We start from the raw sequence: 22,653 nt of genomic DNA, 5'->3' as shown, positions 1-22,653 counted from the left end.
ACAGGGGTTGCAGGGCTGAAGAAAGCCCTTTGTACCCTCTCGTTACTTTCTTAGGACAAGAAGCTTCCACCTGGGCCACAAAGGAAGTCCAAGGCCAGGTCTGCTTTCACTTAAGATGTCTAAGACTACAGAACAGGTTTTCTTCATATTGTTTCCATATATGATTCATTTATTTGATATTTAGGATTTAATGAGGTCTTGCAGAGAATTCTATATGCCTCCAAGCTGGAAAGCATTTGATTGTCTCCATTATTCAGTGTATGTTGGCTTTTCCAAAGATTAAGTATTCCTGGCCCCACCTAACATGATCCATGCAAATTTTATTGGAGTACAGTGAATATATTTGGCATGAGTGTTTTAGTAACACAAGGAATGGGGAGGAGGGAGCCAAGTCTCGCTGAGTGTATGGAGCAAGAATAGAGATAGCAAATGAGTTTTGAACTCTCCCACTGATATATATACTATAAATTTCAACAGCTGATGAGTAACGTTGCATGGAATGGCTTCCAAAAGGAAGCAGGAAACTAGAGTTTGTTTGTGACAGTATCTTGTAGTGATCAGAAATGATTATCCTATTCCTGCTATGAATCTAACAGTTGGCCAAGGACTCTGTCTAGGTAAAGGCAATCAGCAGTCCAAATGCTTCACAAGCATCTGCACTGCATTTGGATAACAACAATTAGACTATTACAGCTGCATCCCTGTTGACAACAATAGAAACCTTAGTCCTGGAGGCTCTTGCTACTTCCTGTATCTTCCATTGAGAGAAGGGGTGGCAGAGAGGTGCGTGCATGTAGCAAGGTGACACTTGTTTAAATCTTTGCGTCATCTCTTCTATTTACTTTACTTTTCTAGATTCATCATTTTGTAATGAAGGAATGTAACCTACAAAGACCTAATAAACAAGGTGTGGTCTGATGTTGAGAATACTGGGATCCCAACTTATAGATCAACTCGCATTTTAAAAAATCACCATTGTTTGTTAGATGGGGAAGCACTGAGATACCGGAGTAAACAAAACTAAAAAACCTAGAACTTTGCTCCACAAAAGCCGCGTTGATAACTTTTTGGAAGATGAAAGTGTTCAGAGGTGCTAATACTGTGTCCATTTGCTATCCAAGACTAAATAAATCTTTTTTTGCACATCATTCTGCTTATGAAGTGACAAAAGCACCCAGCTGCAGCATTTCCCACCAAGCTGCTACTTAGCATTTGATAGTGGGGAAGGCCATGTTAGGAAGAGAGAGAGAGATAGGGGTACTGAAACAATTTGTATAGTGGGGGTGCTAAGAGCCATTGAACCAAACTGTAAACCCTGTATATGATGAACCCTGTATATGATAAACCCTGAACCATTTTATGTCAGGGTGCTGACACATCCTCCCAGCACCCTTAGTTCCAACACCTATGGAGAGAGCTTGGTACTGAGGAAGGGGTTATCCCTGCAGATTGCCAATAGGTCAATCAACAAAGAGGCCCTTTACTTCAAAGCAGATCACAGAAGGCTAACCTTTGATCAAATGGGCTAGGTGAAGAAAGGTGGGGTGCTGAAGTGGATCTTTGTCATCATTTCTCTATTGGACCATGTGTGCTGATTTTGGGGGGTGGGGTATTGTGCAAACTGTACAGTGGCATTGTGATAACAATGCTGACCCCTACAGTCAATGGTGGAAGCATTTTGCACTGTCAGACATGCCATCCTTTGGGTGAGAAGTGAAGGAAATACCTTCTGTTCATCATGGTCCAACTGACAACCGGAGATCATATGGATGAGTTTAAAAAAAAAATATGAGAGAACCTCAGTGCTAATTCCAAAGTTCCAAGCAAAATGTGTTCTGACCTTGAAGCTGTGTGTGAGGTGTCCATCATCACAAGTGTTGCATCATTATACTTATTTAAATGTACGAAATGCCCATTCAGAGGCCTAGGGACTGTGCAATCACCAGACAAAGATCACCCCCTGCCAACTACAAACTGGTAGAACAAACTGATCCTGTTCTATCCACCCCAAAACTCTCCTCAGCTCTTCCGCTCCCTCCACACCTGCCAGCCTCTGCTCCTGAAGAAACCAGGGAAAATGGTAAGCTGTGTAATGAGTCTGTTAGGTTGCCAAATGCAGATGAATAGGTTGAACATGAGTATCAGAATCAAGGACTCCTCACTGAGGGATGTCTACACTGCCGCTGGGACAGGCACAGCCAGGGGCAGTGTAAATTTATAGTACAAAACTAACAGAGATTCCTATGGCACCTTTAAGACTAACAGATGTATTGGAGCATAAGCTTTTGTGGGTGAATACCCACTTCTCAGTAAGAAACTAGGGGCCTATTAGCTTGAGCCTCAGCCCACCACAACTGTTGTAGTCTCTAAGGTAACCAGAACTAATGCATTTAGGGCTTTATAAGTCAAAATCAACACCATAGAGTCACTGGGGGATTAACATGTAAGCACTGCAGATTGTGGACTCGCTGTGGGAAATGAGTACTTAACTGGTGGACACTTCTGCTTCAGTTACAGTTTCCAAATGGTTTTAAGGTGTGTTAGATTTGCCTGACCTCAAGGTGACCAACACCCAAGTAATTGTGGTGAGGTCCACATCCAAAAGAGATCAGTTCAGACTTCAACAAATGCAATGAGAATAAGAGATATGATTGCCAAGAACCATCTGAACATCAGAAGCAGCTGGGAATCCAGCATGATGCTTCAGTGGCAAACCTAAATAACAAACCATAGACATGCCTGCTTCATCAGTGGGGTGAATATAATCTGTACCACTTCTCCTGATACTCACATAGAATGATAGGACTGGAAGGGACCTTGAGAGGTCATCTAGTCCAGTCCCTCGCATTCATGGCAGGACTAAGTATTAGACCATCCCTGACAGGTGTTTATCTAACCTGCTCTTAAAAAACCTCCAATGATGGAGATCCCACAACCTCCCTAGGCAATTTATTCCAGTGCTTAACCACCCTGACAGTTAGGAAGCTTTTCCTAATGTCCAACCTAAACAGCACTTGCTTCAATTTAAGCCCTTTGCTTCTTGTCCTGTCCTCAGAGCTTAACAAGGAAAAAATATGTTTTTCTCTCCTCCTTGTAACAACATTTTATGTACTGGAAAACTGTTATCGTGTCCCCTTCAGTCTTCTCTTCCAGTCTTGTGTATTATCCCAAGTCTCCGTGATGCCAACTATGTCATTGTTGTGTTTATTTACTAGCGTTTTGAGTTCTTCCTGCTTGTTCCCCATACTTCTTGCATTAGTATATAGACATCTAAAATACTGGTTTGATTCCCTGCCCCCCCTCGTTCTGTCTTGTCTCTCCCTTATTTCTGCTACAACAGCCCATGCTCCCCCCAAATTCCGACTCTTCTCCTGGGTCTCCACGTTTTTGACTTACCTGTGGGCTTTGGTTACCTGCTAATAATTGTTAATGGCTGAAAGCTCCTCAGTCATCTCCTTAAGTGTTAATTTTTTTGAGTTTCATATCATTGAAGTTCTCTTGGTTAAGGTAGAGTGGTCTCTTGCCATGCTTCCTGTCTTTCCTATGCAGTAGATAGTTTGCTCTTATGCCCTTAATAATGTCTCATTGAAAAATTGCCAACTCTCTTGAACATCCACCACAGCAGCTTTTTAAAAGCAGTTTAAGATTCTGAAAATTGAACTAAACCCCTCTGCTACATTGCTGCAACCCTAGTAAAGTCAACATGTGTGACTCTAGTTATAATTATGCACAGAATCTGGCTCTTTGAATATTGAAAACAATGAAGGAAAGCAAATTTTATTCTGTATGTATTATTCATTTGATTTCCACTGTGGAAGAAGAGCTAATAAATGTGACTTAAATACACTTTAATTAGATGTGTTCTTTAAAAATTCATATTGTATTTTTCTGAACTCCTTATGCTGTCACCAGTCAATCTGGTTGGGTTATATTAGGAACACATTACTAACGCATTACTTACCACTATATTTTATGCTTGTTGCAAATGTTTGGCTTGAACACACAGGGGCCCTTGTATCCTGAAAACAGCAGCCAGCCTCTAGTGCCAGCTGCATCGGTTTGGTATTGGCATGTAACTGCACTGCAAATGTATTGAGAAGTACAATATTTGAGGATTAAATGTAGCTGCTTACAGCGTCAGGGTTGACCTCTCTCTGGTTTGGCTGCTAGAAAAAGAAGAGAGGCACTGAGACCAATAGGCTCATATCAGATAATTTTGTATTTGCAAAGCAAATAGTCCTATGAAATCCAGCTGGGCCAGGGAATAAACGTCTCAAAACGCTTCAGATACCTTAGCGCATGGGGGGTGGGGAGAAAAGGTTTCTGTTGCTAGCTGCTTTAAGTGCTATAGGTAGAAATAGATATAAAGGACGAGTTTCTTCTAAGATTCACAACCTAGTGCACTTGGCCTATAAGAACAGTGGTGATTGAGTGAGGATGCTCATGTGCAATTTGAATCATACACAGACACGATAATGAACAAGGGAGTCAAAAAGTGGAATAGAATCTGGCTTAGGTTCAGACTTTAGGGAGAAACCCAGAGGAACCATGCGGAGTTCCTGCACAGCATTTCTCCCTGAAGGGAGCTTTCAGAGGCCCATTGAGCTTGAGAGGAAAAGGTCTCCTTACCTTTATGATCCAGGAGCTACCTGTGTGGACCTTCCCTTGGCCCCCTTCTTTCAGCAGCACAGTGCTTCCATAGTGTCATGAACATACAGTTAAGGGTAGCATAAAATCCCTCCATTACCTGTAAAGGGTTAAGGAGCTCAAATAACCTGGTTGGCACCTGACCAAAAGGACCAATAAGGGGAGAAGATACTTTCAAATCTGTGGGGGAAGGTTTTTGCTTTGTGCTCTGTGTGGTGTTCTCCTGCCAACAAAATAAAACCATCCCCAACAAGAGGCAGTAGCTTTGTGAATGAGAGAGCGTCTCCTCCTGATAACGCACTGTCCCCACTGGCACTTTGTCATTAAACCTAATGTCACTTAGGGTTCTTCTCCCCCTCCCCCCCAACACGCACCCCTGACTGACAAAAGGTTTAGTGACAAAAGTGCAGTGTAGGGAAAACCTAGATCTGGGTTGCCCAATTTCTTGCTTAACATAGGAGGGGGTTGGGAGGATGCTGAACCTGGTTCCTAAATTGTAGATAAGGAGAAGGGGTAAGTGCTGATATTCTTTCACACACACAGATGTCCTTGGGATCTGCCATTAAAATGTATCCAGCCCAAGCCTTCATGAAAATGGGACTAGGGTGTATCAAAAGTGGGGTAGTAACACCTACTGAGCTGGGTTCCTCAAGTTGGAATGGAGGTCCTACAGAAGGCACTCTTGCCCAAATTGAAACTATTGGGAGTTGGGAAAAGGTGAAACCATTTGGAATAAATTAAGGTTTGACTCAAACCTTCAGCCCAAACTCCAGTCAAACAATTCTGAGGGTTCTAAACGTTTGGCTGAGTTGACAGTTTTTATTTCCAGGGCTCTATCTTAGGGTGCAATTTGAACCACCAAGGGGCTGTCACCACTTGTCCTGAAGTCCCAGTTGCGTTACAGTGCCTTTCAGTTGTAGCTCCCAGTCTGGGATGCTCACAGGTTGCCTACAAACATGCAGGTCACACCCTGAGTGTCTGGATGCTAGACAGCCCTGGTTCAGAAAGATCTTTGTCTAAGCAGGTTTTCCATTTACTTGGTTTCCAGAAACTCAGCCCCCTTGGTTGAAGGACCCATCTTTCTCAGCTTGCAAGAGCTCTGGCTTCTTGTGTCTGCCTAGTGATGGATGCCAAAGATGGCTTCTGTCCTTGCTTATCTTCCAAAGTTCAGTGACCTTGTTCAAGAGGCAGGATGACCTCATGCTGGTTTTTGCTTCCTGTGGGCTTCCCATCTGCCTATATGTAAATAGGTCTTCCACTGTTTTGATTCCACCATGCTTAATTTACATAGGAGACACTGGTAAGTAGCTGTGACATTCCATCCTGTCTAGGAGAGATCCATTTCTCCCTTTGTTTGGACATAGACTGTAAAGCCTAAAATCAAAGATTATTCATAATTCCTGATAATGTTAATAAATATATTTTATTATATTAATCATCAGTGTCATAGGCTTTCAGAAAGATCCCACTCTTTTATAAAACAGTACTATTGTATACAATCAGTTGATTCAATTGCTTATCGCTTGAGGTTCAGCCCCCAGTCTTTATAGACCAATAAACCTTTTCGTTGTATTCTTTGAAAAGTAAACCCCCCAGACCAAATTTCTCTCTCCTGCCAGAGCATAGATGCCATGCTACCTTTCCCCCATCCCTTTGTTAGCTTTGTTTACCTGATATGTGTGAATATATCTTCATTGTCTCTTCCAGTTGATTGAGCTGGTTAGAGAAACAAATACACATTCCATTTACCAACTCCCCAGACATGCCTGGCTTAAACAGCTTTTAGTTGTCACTTCAGCACATATCCATAACTCTTATTACACAACATGCAAGGATATTAATGATCAGTGAGTTGTTAGTTTTCAATTGATACCTCCCAAGGCATATTTTGGACAAAGATTATTACAGTAACATGTAGGGTATGACTACAGGGGAGCTTAGGATCCCAGCTTCCCTTTTCCTAGCTTTGGCTCCCATTGAAATCACTGGGAGTTAAGGGTACTCAACATTTCTCTGGAGCACTGTGCACCCTAAAGAGTCTGGCACATGGGGTGAAAGCATCCTACTTACAGGTAGTTGAACCACCCCCCCCCCGTGTCTCACACACACACACTTTTTTGTCCCATGAAATATTTGAAGGAACCTTGTGAAATGAAACAAATTCATTTTTGTCTCATAACTGGATTTTTTTTTGCTTTTTTTTTTTTTCAGTGTTTCAAAACTGAAATGCAAAGGGGCAGTTTGAAGCAAAACTAAAAGTTTTGTGGAATTTCTAAACAAAATTTCCTGTTTGAAAAGGTTTATTGAAAATTGACATTTTTCCCTGTAGGAAGGAAAAAACCTTGTTTTCAATACAACCCCCATTTTTCAGCAAGCAGAATTTTTGGTTGAAAAATTTCGGCCAGCTCTAACTTAAACGTTTAGCGATAGGCGGAACCTCTAGGACAGGGGTTCTCAAACTGGGGGTTGGGACCCCTCAGGGGGTCATGAGGTTATTACATGGGGGGGGTGTCATGAGCTGTCAGCCTCCACCCCAAACCCCAGTTTGCCTCTAGCATTTATAGTGGTGTTAAATATATAAAAAAGTGTTTTTAATTTATAAGGGAGGTCGTACTCAGAGGCTTGCTGTGTGAAAGGGGTCACCAGTACAATAGTTTGAGAATCACTGCTCTAGGACATGGTACTTGATGCAAACCCATTTAAGTAAATGGCAATTTTATGCGCTTGGAATCCGGCCCTATGCTGATTTACAGAACTGAGGCCTATTACGAAATGTCACATGGTGGAAGCTTGTATTGTGTTAGGCAATGTCATGGACAGAACTTGCTTATTGTAAGAGCTACTAATTGTTTAGTGATTCTTCTTGCAGCTCAGAGGATTATTCTTTGTAAATGAAGGCTAGTGATATTTTAGTGATCTCACACTGGTTAGATGCCCCGGTGTTAACTGCTAGTTCTGAAAGGGGTTCACTTTTAACAGTAGGTGGATTGGATCAAATGCAAGGCCTCCTATTGTTACGAAGTAGATTATGAAAGCATTAACTGTGATCATATAATTGTACTGAGATGCTGACAAGCTGAAGTGTATTGTGTAATATTTTCCCCTCTTAGTCCTTTTTTCCATTGTCAAAGGCAGGTGTGTTTTGTGCGCTACTCTTTAATGATATTTATGGAGGTATATTTTCAAAGTTTTTGGTTAACAATGTCCCCTTCCTCAGTCTATTCTGAAATTCAGCTGCATGTCTGGTGCATCATTTGTTCAATTATTTACAAGCCTGAATGAAGGCGAACTTCTCTATGCAGCAGCATATTGTGGAACAGAAGCACATAAATCTGTCAGGCAATCTAGCGAGGGGAGCAAGGGAGAGAGGGGTGTTAAACCTGCACATACCAAAGTACAGAGGAAACTTTTATTTAAAAGTGTATGGCAATTGCAGATGGAAACCTAGCTGTGACCATAATCTTTTCGGAATCCAGGGAAGAACTAATGGAAAATTTGCTATTATGCATATTCCAGGTCTTAGCTATCAGGAAGCACTGAGTGGTTACTTTAGTCTGAGTGGTTTGGGAACAAGTGCAGTAGGGCCATACAACCTCTTAAGCTGAGTAAGAGCATGGCATCAGAGGCTATGGCTACACCACAGAGTTTACAGCGGCGGAGCTGCACTGATGCAGCTGTGGCATTGCTAATTCAGATGCTGTAAACCAATGGGAGAACGCTCTCCCGTCGACTTAATTACTCCAGCCCCTGCGAGTGGCAGTAGCTGTGTTTGGTGAAAGAAGCTCTTCCACCAACGTAGCATTGTCCACACCAGTGTTTAGGTTGGTATAACTTATGTCACTTGGGCATGGCTTATTCACATCCCTGACTAACATAAGCCGTAGTGTTCACATAGCCAGACTGTGGATTTTTCTTGCAATGTCTGGCTGGTGCAGAGGGGTCTTGAGGATACAGCTGAAGCTCGCCATCTTTTCTTCCTTGCACTGTTTCTTAATGGCTGCAAATGTGATATTTCTCCTAACGATAATGCAAATGCAGCCTTCCTGGAGGCTGAAGGAATGATGCCCTTTGACCAAAGCCAACTATGGATCAAATACTCCTTCCCTAGCCCTGAGTCATCAAGGGATCATGCGTGCAAAATGGCAGTGAGACACCTCCCACCCGCAAGTGTTCTTCCCACCTGATCTCCAGCACTGATGCATGTGTAAAACACTGGTATGGTGGGTCTGGTCTGTTTACTAGAGGATAATAGCCTATCATACCTACCAGCAGTCAGAGCTACTCCTTTAGCTCATGTGGCAGAAGTCTATGCTGTGGTGCTGCGCATCCTGGATTCAAATTCCACTGATGACCTACGCAGAAGGTTATTGCACATGGAGCACTACCATAAAGCTTCTGAGGTGGCAGAAATGGGACAACATGTTAGAATTTATTTTTTCCTTTCCTCCCTGCAAGTATGTTTGGGCCCCCTGCAAGTACTAGATGAGCTCATTAAGAACAAGATTATTTATAGTGACGTGCAAGGATTAACCTACAGGCTAAATTTCCAGGGAGTTCCACGTTAAAATTCTCTAACTGTAGCTTTCTGTGGGTTATCCGCGTATAACTCACCAGATAGTGCCTAGTAAGCATAGGCTAAAGGGATCACTAGTTCAGTTTTACATTAGAGGCAATCAGGAACAAGAATTTGGAACAAGAACCTCAATTTATATAGTGCAGTAAATGTACATGGCACATTACAGAGCACTTACGATTGGATTACTGCCCAAGGTTTGAGCTAGAGTTATTTGACTCATATATGATGTAGACAGTAAAGGGACAAAATACTCCAGTTTACCAAGCTATTATGTGCTTGTCAATTAGTTACATTGTACCACAGGGCAATAAATGTGTTTTAAAAAAATCAACTAGACTTAATTGAACTAAATTACCTTGTTAGTTTTTTCGATAAAACTGTTATAATCTATTAATGATGTTACAGCAGAAAACTGTTTAAATCCAGATCATATCTCAGTTTAGCAGGGAATCACTGCAATAGGACATGTTTTGAACAATCTTCTCTAAATCAACTTGCTGTCTTTTTTTTACTTTGCTTTGAATGGATAGGAAATATGTTTGCTTCCAATATTGGATTTTATGCATTGAGATTCTATATGTTTTAAACAAACCAACCTGGATTCCTTTCCTAGGCATTCTAGGGTCTTGTATTCATTAAATGTTAAGTTATTTCTTTTAATCACCTAGAGGCAAATTGACTGTTCTGTCCTATTAATCAAAGTTATAGTCTCCATGTGCAGATGGTTAGCTATTAATTATTATATTATAGCTCTGTACCTATAGGTATAATGTAACAAATGAAACCAGTATGTCCTTTTCTAATGGCTGGCTCTCAAATGAGGATAGGAGTCCACTGCTACTATTAGCTAATGGAGTGACTCCTTTAGCTGAACTGGTAGAGGCTCATGCTGGAGGTCCCAAGTTCAGTCCCCACCAATGACTCATGTTAGGGGCAGGTGATCATTACAGACAGTCCTTAACAAATGTCTTTTGAAAAGGTCCCTGTCCTGAAGAGCTTACAATCAAAAAGATCAGATAGGTGCAGACCATGCTGGGGAACACTGCACCACTTGCAGGTCAAGCAAACAAAGTGGGTTTGAAGGCAGGGCCAGGAAAGGAGCTTTGCTCACAGGAAGGATGAGGCTAATCCAAGCATAAGGAGCAAGTGTCTGGGTACAGGAAAATGGTATGAAATCAGGCATGGGAGGAGGAGACAAAAGGAGGATTACAAGGAATAGTGGGAATGGGGGCAGAGAAACCCCATGGGGGAAAGCTGTGAAGGGTGATGTATAAACAACCTGCTGGACTATGAATTAGTGTCTCATAAATACCTGATTTACCAGCAGCCACGTCAGGTACCAAAGAGCAGCACCATCTCTGACATCACTCCTGGTATTACATCCTCTACTGCCTGTGGTCATTCCAGGAGCATCCACCACCACATCATCGAATTACTGCAGTCTCTACAAACCCCACCCCTCTGCTTTCAAACTCCTCCAAGTCATTAGAGGGATTGTGAGGAGCAGAGCTAGGGTGACCAGACAGCAAGTGTGAAAAATCGGGACGGGGTGGGAGGTAATAGGCAGGGCTGGCTCCAGGCCCCAGTGCGCCAAGCGCATGCTTGGGGCGGCACGCGGCGGGGGGGGGCGCGCTCTGCTGGTTGCTGGAGGCGGAGAGGGCTGGGTGGAGCATGCCACAGAGCTGCGGTCGCTCTGGTCCGTGGCTCCGTGGACCTCCGCGACACGCTGCGGCAGTCCAGATCGAGCCGCGGACCACTGAACCGCCGCAGACACGGCCCCGCATCATGCCAGCTTATGTCCCAAGGCAGGTAAATGTAAAACAATCCTTAAGAATAAACACAATGCGTTATTATCCTTGGGGCAGGCTGTTTAGCAAAATCACTTGAAGGCCAACGCAAACAGCTAACAAATACCATTTTAGCCTAGACACAGAACTTGCTAACAGCAGCTCAAACTAACCAGTCCTTACACCAGCATTCTGATCCTGGTGACCTGGCTACCAAGTGGAACTTCTGACCGACAGTTTTGTGGTAGTTCTGGACACTTTTTGCACCCTAGGGGAGATCCGATGTATGCGCCCCCTTGTATAGTCCATATGGAGACAGCATATCAAACCGCCTCGTAATGTAGACTGACCTGCGTCATAAGCTTCCATATAGCCTCACTGTACCAGGCCACACACTACCGTCACGGCAGGCATCATTACAGCTTTAAATCACCGTTCTGCTAGCTTTTTTAAAATTGCTACAAATTGTACAACTGTTTCATCTTCTTTTTGGTCTCCTTTGTGGAACTGATATCTTTCAGCAATTACCAATGGTTTTGGGGAAAAATGGGACCCCAGGATTTCCACCATGTCACTGTAAGATTTAGTCTCACACTTAGGGTGTAGTAAGCTGCGTAGCAGGCAGTAGGTTTTAGCCCCTACAACACTTAAGAATATTGGCACCTTCTTCGCTTCTGTAATGTCATTTGCAATAACAGAAAGCTCAAAACGCTCAGTATACACATGCCATTGCACTATATTCTCATCAAAAGGTTCCAGTGGCCCGGTCAGAGTAGCCATGATTTTTAGTTTCACTTTCACAGTCAGTGCAAACAAGCAGTTTTTTTGTTTGTTTGTTCTTTACCTTGACTTCTACTTCCTTCTGTTACTGGAGCAGCACCGGAATCCAACCCTCGTTGCCACTTGTTATATCCTTGGGGGCAGCTGGTTTAGGAAGAAATCACTTGAGGCCAGACAGCAGACAGCTAACAAAACTACCATTTATTTACAGACACAGAACTCGAAGCTGGCTGGGCTATCCCCTATAATCTAACTCAGTTGCCATAGGAACAAAAACCATGACAACCAAATACACAACAACAACGTATGGTTTCATCAATACAAATGAAAAGCAATTATCCCAAATCATATCCTTAATTTATAAGCAGTCAGGACATTTTGAGAAACTGAGATCTGATGTTGCTGTATCAAATTCCTGTGAATTCCACTGGGCATTGAGCACATGAGATTATACTGTGCATTGAGCATGTCCTTGTTAAATCTGCTTGCAACTACATTTTTATTGCTCTCCTGGGGGTTTATTAAGTTTACGCTTCCAGTAAAAGGCAATGTTTTTGCAGCATCTTTGGTATACTGGCCACACAAGTCTGTCTTCAGCTGACAGAAATGTTAAGCCATATGTTTTGCTTACATCCTTTGTCGTCTTTTTTGTTGATCGAGATGCCAGTTAGGACACCATGCAGTTGTAGTGAATGAAATTAAAAAATAGAGTAAAGTGGATTTCTTAATCAGTAAGGACAGGAAACTATACCTAATTGTGCCTGGAGTCAGCCTCGCTGACGCACACCATTACTTAGATTTTTAAATGTCCGAATGGCAGTAGCATGATGATGATTATTACTTAGCGGTGGTAGTGATGTTGATGTAGTAGGTGCTTTCCAAACAACTGGGAAGAACAGGATGCTCCCTGCTCCAATCTCCTGCTAACCTAAGGACGGACAGACAAGTAGACAGAGTAAAGGGGAGAGAGACCAACAACAGGCAGTTGATATAAGCAAGGCAGCTCAACTCATTGTATGTAACGCAGCAGAACTGGGCTTCAAGAGGGACCTGAATGTGGTGAGGATAGGAATCTTATGGATTGGCTTGGGGAGGTTGTATGGTGCGCATTGTTGGGGAAGAAGAGCTAGGAAAAGGGCCGGAGCTAGAAATACACAAAACAAACCCTCTGCACCTGGGAAAAAACAGAATATGATACACGAACATCGACAGACCCGATAAGACCCAAGGTGCATCTAGTCCTCTGTGACACTGGCTAGAACCAGACCATGCAGTAATCAGATGTGGGGTAATTTGCTCCACCATGCCCCAGTTAGGTTGCATCCTGCTCGCTAATAATTAGAGATTGGCTTAAACCTTGAAGCATGATGGCTAGCATCCCTTCCAGAATGATCACCGTTAATCATGAATACTAGGATATTCCTGATATCCATAAACCTGTCCAGTCTTTTTCTGAACCTTGCTTATTTCTTGGCCTCAACGACTTCCTGTGGCCATGAGTTCCAAAGAGAGAACACTGTAGAATCTCTGCTTTGTTCTAAGAATGAACTGTGATCTATGCATTATGGGTTAGTTGTGCTGATGGAGTCTCCTTTGAAACATGTCCATTCAGAAACAGAGGAACTGTCGGTATATTTACAAGGTCAGTCACTTCAAGGCAGATTCGTAGACTCTAGGACTGGAAGAGACCTCGAGAGGTCATCGAGTCCAGTCCCCTGCCCTCATGGCAGGACCAAATACTGTCTATATCTATTTCCTCTGATCGACAATAGCACTACGCTTAAAATCGCAAGATTCCATCAACTCGCTTAGGCAATTGATGCCAGTGTTTAACTCGCTGACAGTTAGGTGAACTTTCGCCTAGCCAAGCCTAATCCCTCTTGGCAGTTAAAGCCCATGCTCTGTCTAGTCACTAGACAGGCTAAGGTAACAATTTGCTCCTCCCGCCGAAGGACAAGACCCTTTGAGATACATGAAAACTGCTACCATGTCCCCATCGCAGTCTCTCTTTCAACCAATAAAACCCCATTCCTCAGCCCCTTCATAGGTCAGTGTTCCAAACCTTAACTCATCTTGTGCCCTTCTTAACCTCCCCAATCCACATCTCTGAAATGCGGGCCCAGTACGGACACAATACTCCAGTAGGCCTACCGCAGCCAGAGTAGAGGAAGAATACAGTCTGCGTCGGTTACTAACACAGCGCTGTAATCAGCCAGAATCACATTGCTTTTTTATGACAGACATATTACGTTTCACACACTGTGACCCTATACTAAGCTGAGCTAACCTAGTCCTCTGCCAATACTCCTTCCTAGACAGTTCTCCATCTGTATGCTAAACTGAGTCCTCCTAAGTGAAGCGACTTGCATTCTCTTATGAACTCAGCCGGCTACCTCAGACCATTTCGCCAAGTTTTCCAGATCAATGGTTGAATGTGACCGACATCCCCAAAGCAAGTGCATGCCTCCCCAGTTGGTACGTCCGCAAACTAAATAAACGGACTTTATGCCAACATCTAAGTCGGAGGAATGAGATTGAACAGTAGCCGGTCCCAAAACCGACCCCTGCGGAACCCCACTTGTATAACTTCCAGCAGGATTGAGCCAATTAATAATACTTCGCTGAGTTAACGGTTATCCAGCCAGTATCACACCTTATAGAGCTCCATCTAAATTGTATTTGGCCTATTTAGCGGATACAGGAGTGTCAGCAGACCGATCAAAATTGCGTATACTAAAGTCTAGGTAAGACCATGTCCGACGCTCTCCGCTATCCACAACCGTTACTATCAAAGAAAGCTATCTAGACGGGTGACACGATTTGTTCTTACAAATCCATCTGGTATTTCCTATCACTACCAACCTTCCATGTGCAAGATAATTCTTAATTACTGCCCATTATCTTCCCTGGGCACAAGAAGTAAACTAACTGGTCGGTAAGTTCCTGGTGTTTTATCCTCTGTATAGAGGCACATATTGCCCTTTCCAGTCTCTGGATATCTCTCCCGCCCCATGACTTCAAAGAGAATAGCTAAGGCTCAGATATCTCCTTATTAAACTCTTGAAGCGACGATCATTCACAGGCCTCGTGACGTGCAGCACACTCTTTTCTAAGTGATTCTTATAACATTGCTCCTTGGATTTTAGCCTAACCTACGCCCTTCCATTAAGATCCACTATGTTTAGACATTCCTTCAGATTCTCATGAAGACGAAAACAAGAAGTCATTGAGGCATCTCTGCCATGTTCCAAGTTCCGGTTTACTGTTCTGCCCTCCTCACTGAGCAGCCTATCCTGTCCTGGCCTCTTGCTTCTAATGTATTGATAAAAAGTCTTCTTGTTTCCCTTTATTCCCATAGCTAGTTTGAGCTCATTTTGTGCCTTTGCCTTTCCAATCTTCCCCCTGCATTCCTGTGTTGTTTGCCTATATTCATCCTTTGTAATCTGACCTACGACTGCGTCCAGGATAATTTGCTGTCATAGTTGATTGCAGTCACAAAATGAGAGGCCACTTCTGAAAATTAAGCCCATAAAGGGTAAGACTTCCTTATAGCAGCACTGGTGATTTGTGTTTGATTCTGGTGTGTGTAGTTGGAGATTGGAGGAACTGTCAATTGATTTTTTTTTTTTAATCCTTTGATCATGTCACGTGAGTGACAAACACCTATGTTACGTATATGGAGTTGCACTGATTTTGTGTGTGGAATCAGAATCTGGCCTATAGGCTCTGCCTGATATACCCTCTCTGCAGTCTGAATTATGCATCATTCAACACAGGGGAGTTATCATACGCTGAACACTAGACCTATCAATGAGAAATAATTAAAAATCTGGTTTTGAAATTTGAAAAGATTATTCGTGTTATCTGTGGAAAACTGACTGGGCTGCAGAGTTTGGTTTGACATTTGGATGTTAATGTATTGGGAGAAGAAACCAAGATTTTTGAAAGCAACGAAGGGCATGTTTACACTGCAGCTGGCAGCGAGCCTCCTAGCCAGGTAGATATACTTGTGCTAGTGGGGCTAGCACTAGTGCACTCAAAATAGCTGTGTGGACATGGGAGCAGGCTTGGGCTAGCCATGTGAGTTCAGACCTGGGGGTCGGGTGGACTTTAGTTCGGGTGGTTAGCTGCCAGTGCTACAATGTCCTCACAGCTATTTTTAGCAAGCTGACATGAGCCCCACACCCTACCCAGGCAAGGAGACTAACTCCCAGCTGCAGTGTAGACATATCCTACGTGATTTGGGTTCTCAATTTAAAAACACCTTTAAAAGCCCTGATTTATCAGAGCTGGGGTTTGCAGCATTTTTGAAAACCAGGCCCCTTTCAAATGTGCCAGGGTGGGCACCCAAAATCACTGACGACTTCTGAAAATTGTGGCTAGTTTGTTTTCTTTCTCACAGGGTACAGCCACACAGCAAACGAAACCCCACAGCAGCGAGTCTCAGAGCCCTGGTCAACTGACTCAGACTCGTGCTGTGGGGCTAAAAACAGCGGTGTAGACATTTGGGCTTCGGCTCTGAAACCTCAAGGGGGAAGAGTCTCGGAGTCTGGATTCCAGCCCAAGCCTGAATGTCTACACTATTGCCTTTTAGCCCCACAGTGTGGGCCTGCGCCAGTTCACCCAACATCTAAGACTTGCTGCCGCAAGGTCTTATTTTGCTGTGTAGATATATCCTTCAATCTGGTGATGGTATTAGATGAGCTTCCTTGGGAAGGGCTTAATTCTAACAGTGTGTTTCAACAGAGGCTTGCTAGTCCTCGGAGAGAAATTCAAAACGCTGAGCTTTATAGTGCTTGTGTAGTTATATTATATGAAGTCACAAAGCAAGGTGGTTAAAAACTCTACTTTATCAAGGTCAGGACAAGGTATGTTGGTCAGCCACATCTAGTGGGTCATAGAGGGATAAAACTAAGCTATTTCCTACCTCATTTTAAAAAAAAAAAAAGGCTTAAACTGAAAACCTTAGTGATTTTCTGCACACCATCTGGACTGCCCTGATTCTGCCAAATTAATAAATGTGGATCTGGTCTGCTTCATTGTTGATTTGGTTTTGTTGTTTTTTTTGGTCAGATATGCACTTCAGAAACACATGGTCAGTTTTCTGGCAACAGCCTGCCTTCTTTCTTGGGCTAAATTTAACTGTAGTTTGTCTATTTTTAAATTCAAAGTGCCTCATTTTTGGTATTAAACTCTCAATAGGGTTTACTGGTCATCTCCCTGACTAAGGTTAACAGTACTGGAGCACTTTTTGCAAACCTTTGTTTCAAAAAGCAGAGCTCAAGGTGTATATGCAAAAATCTCATGCACCCAGCACTTGTGCAGGCAAATTGGTCCTTTGTGTGTCCAGTTGTGCAGGTATTTGTGTCCGTGGCTGAAGAATTTGAGTTAGCATTTCTGTGCCTTTACAGTTTAAAATCAGACCTAATTTTTGACTTGACTTAGACTGCTTTGAAAGAGTAACTCCATTGAAACCAATGGAGAACCACTGCTGGAAAACAAGTGTTACTGCAAAATCGGGTTAGTCCGTGAACCTTATTTTTGTTCTAGAAGATCAGTCTCAACATATGTCAGTGAAATCAGTGTATGTCACAATCTAAACAAACTTCTCATGTGTTGGATGGGCAATTTCTCTTCCAGTGCATTTAGTCAGGCATGGTGTTCGAAAGGCAACTAATGGAAAAATGCACTCATTTTCCTTCTCCCAGAATATGATGTTTTAACAGATGATCCTAGATTTATTCTTGTATATTTCTCAGATAACTCATGGTGGGGCAGGGTGCTTCTCATTTCCATTGTTTGGAATGCCGCTGTGAAGAAGAGATGGGTAAAACTGTACCCAAAACAAATAATGCTGGAGCAACATTATATCTGGCACAGATGAAATGCCTTCCTATCTTTCTGCAATGTGATTCATTCCTTGCTCTGTGGAACCAAAGCCCGCTTGAGCATGTTAGAAATCCACATCATGCTCTGGAGTGCTCCGCTTTGCCTGTGGATCTCCGGTTTAGCTGACAACTGTGGGAAAAGAAGAAAACGCGTGCAGCCAAATTACACTCTAATGACTGCATGTGTGTGGCCGCAGAAAAACGAAAGTGATTCCAGCTAAGAGTGGAAGTTTATTCCAGCTAAGGTCAGCATTGTTGTGTTCTTGATACTTCCCCCACCCTCCGTTCCATGTTTTTCTGGTGGTATAATGTGGGGTGGTGTTCTACTCTTATGCCTGGATCCTGCTACCTTTCAGGGGCTCTCTCAACCCAAGTCTAGATGGATCTTATGGATCTAGAAATCTTTCCTTTGCTGCTGGACAGCATTATACTTTCAGAGACTGAAATGTGAAATGAAAGCTGCTGTCAGGCTTTAAGTGTGTAAATGTTGTGGTCACAGTTTAGGGCCATGGCCCCTGTATTCCCCCTCTGTGGACTAGCAAGGGTACCCACTCTAGGCTCCCAGCTCCTCCGCTGTCACCTCTCTTGGGTGGAGACCCGTGTATCTTGCCCTCCTGACCAGGATTTTTCCAGGCTGCACGGTTCCCTGCCTACGCTGTGTTATTCCCAGCAAGCCAGACTGCCTAACCAGGCAAGTGACTGTGCTTTGTTTTCTCTTCAAAGCCTATAAGCAGCCTAACTGCCCACAGTTATAGGTTTCCTCTCAGCTCTTTCTAAGCAAGCACATTTTATTCTTAAAGTGAAAGCATTACAGAGAAAACATACTAAAAACCATATAAGTTCCTATATGCATGCTACCAGAGGTCACCATCTCTATGGGGTCTAGTAGGCAAAAGTCCTTCTAACCCTTCACAGGAAGGATTGGGGACCCCTGTTGGACAGAAGGTTCTGTCCATTTGCTGAATCAGAAAGAGGGCCCTGAGTCAATTTAAACCAGGCTGTGTATCCCAAAGTCATTTCTTTGTCTGTTGGTCTCTGGAGAATCCAGTTTGAATTGGCCTATGCAAGCCTCTCCGGGCAGTGGTAGCTCTCTGGAGGCGTCACAGCCTGAGATAATTTGCTAATCACCCCCCCCACACACACACACACTGTTCTTCATTCCTGAGGAGATGTGGTCACCGTCCCCAGGGAAGGTGGGAGGAAATCCTTGTCTCACAATGATGCATAAACTTAATACAGGATGATCTCCCAACAGTATAGCAGGAAATTGCCATAGTTGTCTCAGATGCCCCATTCCAGATCAGTGGTGTCCAGATCTAATTGTATCATATGAGCCTGGGTATATAATTTTACCCCCAGTCTGTAGACCCTGGAAATCCTCACTGGGAAAATTGTAGGAGTAGCTGAATGGATCTATATGTCGGTCTCTCACTGTGCATCTTACCTTACCTTGGGCCCAAATTTTCAAACCCAAGTATCTAAAATTAGTCTTCCATATGCACATGTAAGCACCTAAATAAAACTGACCTGATTTTTAGGTTTTCTGAATGCCCACAACTGCCATGGTATTTAGTGGGAAAAGCAGGCCACTTCTGTCAGGCTCCTAAATTGACATTTAGGTAGCTAAACTTCAAACACAGAGGCTTGAAAATATTGCCTTAACAAGGCAGAGGTTTCTTCTGTTCTGGATGGATTCTTCTCCTCCCTTCATCACTGTGGGATCTGAGCACCTGCCAGTACTGCTGTAAGTGCCATGACTCACATCTGTAATGTGTGGCTCAGTCTCTCTTCCTCCTCCTCTTCCCAGGGGGAGAATTGTGTGTGTGCAGTGTAGAGGTTTGGCCGAGTTGGATGGGGTAGGGGGCTAATGCACATGTTACTCTGAGTTTAGGGATGGAGAAGGCAGGGCTCAGAGGTGCACCTTGCACTTGGGAGCAGAAGGTGGACAGGTTTGTCAACAGTGAAAGCCTTTCTTTAAAATATTGCAACAACATGCAAGCCCGCTTTATAGGAATCAAAATGACAAGAACAGGAAGTCTAATGGATTGAATAGGTAACGCCATATACAAAACTGTCCCTGTGGGATAATATCTTCTTTCCCCTCATTAGTGAGATCCTCCTGATGTTAGTTATGGGGCAGAGAGGGCTGAAGTAGAAGAGTCCTGCTTCTTCCTGTTTAATCTTGTGGGATTTTCCCAGATTTGTTCAAGTGAATCTAATGGCTCAGCTGTTTGGCTTTGCAGAAACCTTGCCAGACCTCTGTTTGGCTGCCTTTAGATCCGCGGGCCTTGCCCAGTTTGTTTTACCGAAGTGTCAGCACAAGACTGAGGCAGGCCAACTGTGCTCGTAACACAGATGGATGCACACTTTGACCCAACATGCTAACTACAGGGCTTGTGGGATGGACAGCAAGGAGGATTGTGTTTGGTTGGCTGAAGCACAGAGCTTCTACTGCTCTTTATGTGGGATGTAAAAACATCCCAGGTTACAGTATCTGTGCATTAGTGGAGAGGCTAATGTGCTGTAATGAATGAGAAGCTCAGTAATTTGCCACAGAGTTGCTAAAAATCAGAACTGAAGAGATGTCCGGGCTGCTCTGGCCAATTGTTTTGCAGACTCTCTGGAGTCTTTGAATTAATTTCCCACAACCATCACCATTGCCCACAAACAGAGCCTCTTATTTGGGCTGTTTACTCTGAAGTTAATAGATTAAATCTAATGGCTTCCACAGAGAGATGGAATCCTGGCTTCATTGAAATCAATGGCAAAGCTCCTATTGACTACAGTGGAGCCAGCGTTTCACCCCCCAGCCTGTACCCAAGCTTTTTATATTCCTCACACAGCTCTGGCATGTGTCCTTCTGCTCTTGGCCTGTGTTCTATTCTTCTTCCATTTCCAGCACTCCCACTGACAACAGGAGCTTGTGCACAGATCAAGGCTAGAATATGGCCCATTGTCAGGGATTTCTGCTTAACTATTACCACCGACTCCAGATGTATTATTTGGGGGAGTTTGCAAGTGCTCAGAGAGATCCTGTTGAGTCCGCTCTGAAGTGGGCTCAGCTTCTGGCAAAATGTATGAGCACAAAAATGAGGAGCACCATTGAACTTCTATATCAGCTATCACAGGACTGCAGCTGGAGAAGCTGGGTCCCTGTCACTGGGTTCTGTCCTAAATTAAGTTTCATGGGGAAAGCATCAGCAGTCTCACTTCACATAAAGGGTTACTGTGACCCTAAGAACTCACTGCCAGCTGGCAAAGGGTTCGCTGTTCTGTAACAGTAATTTCTATTAGACCTGACAAGCTCACTACCCTTAACATGCTGCTGTCGTGGTATTTATCTATAAAGAATGTTGTTTGAACTCTTCAGTGAAAGCCAGGATCATGCTGGTGAAATTTAAAATATCATCGTAGGTACAAGTTATGCCTACATACTGAACATATGTTATACCAAGGTGTTACTCCCCAGCAGAAGTGGAAAAACTGGTTTCCTGCCAGACCAGAGATGTTTACACTTCTGTCCCTTGAAATGTAAATTAAGCCTTGTGAGCCAACACACTGGAAGCCAATTCTGTGCACGAAGGAGTATGTGAAAACACCTTGGAGCCAAATCACCAGACACTCGTTGGGGGTGAGGGGGGTTATCCTGACTCTGAGCTGCAAAGACCATGAACTTTGAGGATATAAGGGGAAGGCAAAAAGGCAGCCCTTTTCCATCACTGAAGGAGCAAAAAAGACAGTGCTTTTTGCCTCCAGGAACATTGGATCCCAGTCATGTGGGTTGGCAGAGGTGATGAGTGGGGGCATGCAGGGTCACATTCTCCCCCCATCTTCCCCTCCCTGGATTGCTGCAAGAGCCGAGCTGTCTTTGCAGGGCTTGCTTTGCTTGGTCTCGCAGGGATGCTCCAGAGTGCCGCCTCTGCGAGAACCCAGCTGGGGAGGCAGCAGTGGCCCTGGCCCTGGGCCAGGGTCTCTGGGGAAAGCACCGGGAGCAGGTTCCCTCTGCTCAGCCTGAATTAGGGGCATTGTGCGGGCCTCTCCCCCATGCAGTGTCTGCGAGGGCGCAGGAGCTCTGGAGAGAAACTTTATTGCTGTGAGTCTCCTCTGCCTGGGCTGGCCAGGCGCTGGTGGGATTGGCTGCCCTGGCCCGGGAAGGTGGGGTTGGAAGTTCCTGTACCCAGAGATGCCCCTCCCCTCACCCTTTAAATTGTGGCCTCCCGCCCTCCATCAACAGTTGTGTTGCCTCTGTGAGTTGGTGATGCTGGAAGATTGCTCTGGCTGAGCAACTACTTTAGACAAGGATTTTAACCTATTTTAAGTTGTTTAGACTCTAAGAAGCATGTTACATCTTTTGTTTTATATGTAACCAGTGGTGGTAGTTGCTCACTGTCTCTTGAATCTTTATCTTTGTTAATAAACTTATGTTTCTTTTCACTACAAGTTTGATTAGTGTGGTGTTTATAAAGGAGCTGATCCTGAGTGGTGCCAGTCAGGTTGTGTGTACTTGTTCCTTTGGGGCAGCTTACCTGCACAGGTGGAGTTTGACTTCTGTATTTGGTGGGGCAGCTCCATTCAGGCCAACGAGGGTGCATGTGGCGGGGGAGGGGGGGGGAATTCCATGGCTGTCTGAGGCTTGCAGTTTAGGGGAGTATTGTCCCCCCAACTACACCCCTGATTATCTAGTAATTTCTATGAGCATCCGGTGACAGGCTGCAATACACCAGGGACTTGGATTGGTTTGTGTTTGTCCCTAGCCGGATCGGGGGGGAACGAAGTCTGCAGAGGCGTGGAAGGCAGCGCTTGTGTGGCTGGAGGCTGTTGGTTTCAAGGAGCTGAACTACAGCAAGTACCAACAAGGCTGTTTCATGCTACGGTGGACAGGTAGTGGCAAGGTGCCGCACAACCCCTGGGGAGTGTCACAGTGACATAGGCCTATGCATCTGAAATCAAACACAGCACTCTTATCAGCTGCCAC

Source organism: Chelonoidis abingdonii, chromosome 4, assembly GCF_003597395.2.
Source record: "Chelonoidis abingdonii isolate Lonesome George chromosome 4, CheloAbing_2.0, whole genome shotgun sequence".
Lineage (NCBI taxonomy): Eukaryota > Metazoa > Chordata > Testudines > Testudinidae > Chelonoidis > Chelonoidis abingdonii.
This window is presented reverse-complemented; position numbering follows the sequence as displayed.